This window comes from Panthera pardus, unplaced genomic scaffold (genome assembly GCF_024362965.1).
Source record: "Panthera pardus isolate Hobbes unplaced genomic scaffold, ASM2436296v1 HiC_scaffold_18, whole genome shotgun sequence".
In the NCBI taxonomy this organism is placed as follows: Eukaryota; Metazoa; Chordata; class Mammalia; order Carnivora; family Felidae; genus Panthera; species Panthera pardus.
This window is the reverse complement of record NW_026526743.1, coordinates 30002361-30003711: the sequence shown is the minus strand read 5'-3', so window position 1 is coordinate 30003711 and position 1351 is coordinate 30002361. Positions and strand designations below refer to the sequence as shown.

General features: G+C 40.6%; 1 non-coding gene across 1 annotated transcript; it reads right to left on the bottom strand.

Moving 5' to 3' along the window:
* Positions 1-765: 765 nt before the first annotated feature.
* On the bottom strand, positions 766-850 carry TRNAR-UCG (transfer RNA arginine (anticodon UCG)). Its single transcript has one exon. It is a non-coding gene; the product is annotated as a tRNA-Arg (tRNA).
* Positions 851-1351: the final 501 nt, after the last annotated feature.

The following is a 1351-nucleotide window of genomic DNA, read 5'->3' as shown; positions in this document are numbered from 1 at the left end:
TGGACTCATAAAAATGGAGCCTGACATTCCCTAGAGTACTCTCCTGATCAGGCTTCTGGGAGGCACAGGATTATTCCATGAGTTGAATTTCCTAATAGGGAATCTGGAGAAAGGATAGCTTTTCCTTTATGAATGTGAGTAATGTGTGTGAGGGGGGAAAGAGAACATGCCTTTATGTGTGCAGGTTCACGTGCAGCAACGGAACGTGCTCCAAGGTCTTCCCCTTCTCTCAGGAACACGCGAGGCTGCTTTCCTTTTGGGTAGGAGATCAAGCAGGCAGATCCACCTAGGATTTCAAAGCCCTGGGAGTTAGGTTACTTCCTCTCAGCTTGGCTGATTTCTTTCTAATGTCATGTGATGTCATGTAATGTCAACGTAACTCATTCTAGTTTTCCTCGTTCTCTAATTCTCAAGACAGGTTTTTTTTCCTTTTGGTTATATTTTTTTCTTGTTATCAAAGTAATACATTTTAAACTATAGACTTGAGTTTTTTTAGAGCAGTTTTAAGTTCACAGCAAAAATGAGCAGAAAGTACAGAGAATTCCCACATAACACCAGCTCCATTCTCCCAACAAAGCACAGCCTCCTCCATTAGAAATAATCCTGGCACCAGAAGTCCCATTTTTAAAAAAAAATTTTTAAAATATTTTTTAATGCTTATTTATTTTTGAGAGAAAGGGAGACAGAGCGTGAACAGGGGAGAGGCAGAGAGACAGGGAGACGCAGAATCAGAAGCAGAATCCAGAATCCGAGCTGTTAGTACAGAGCCTGGCGTGGGGCTCGAACCCACGAACTACGAGATCATGACCTGAGCCGAAGTCAGACGCTTAACCAACTGAGCCACCCAGGCACCCCAGAAGTACCATTTATACCAACACGACACATCATTATCATCCAGAGTCCACAGTTTACATTAGGGTTCACATGTGTTGAATGCAATACGTTTTTATTGTGAAAGCTTTGAAACACTCAAAAAGCAAAAGCTGAAGAGAATTAAAAGCACCTATAATCCTATATTCAGATTTAACTACTGGTAACATTTTAATTGTATATTCCACTCATTTCTTTGTGCATGTGTGCACTCACATGTGTGAGTGTGTGTCTGTGTATATGTTCCTCTTCTTTACCAAAGTCATAGTGGGAATACCACTTTTAACACTCTGCTCAATTAATTTTAGATCTCAGAAATCTTTTGACCTTCTTAAATATCCTAACAAATGGTTTTCGTGGCTCTATAACTTCATATTGAATGCTTGATCGTGTTTTCTTTTTAATGTTTACTTTTGACAGAGAGAGAGACAGAGCATGAGCGGGGGAGGGGCAGAGAAAGAGGGAGACACAGAATCCGAAT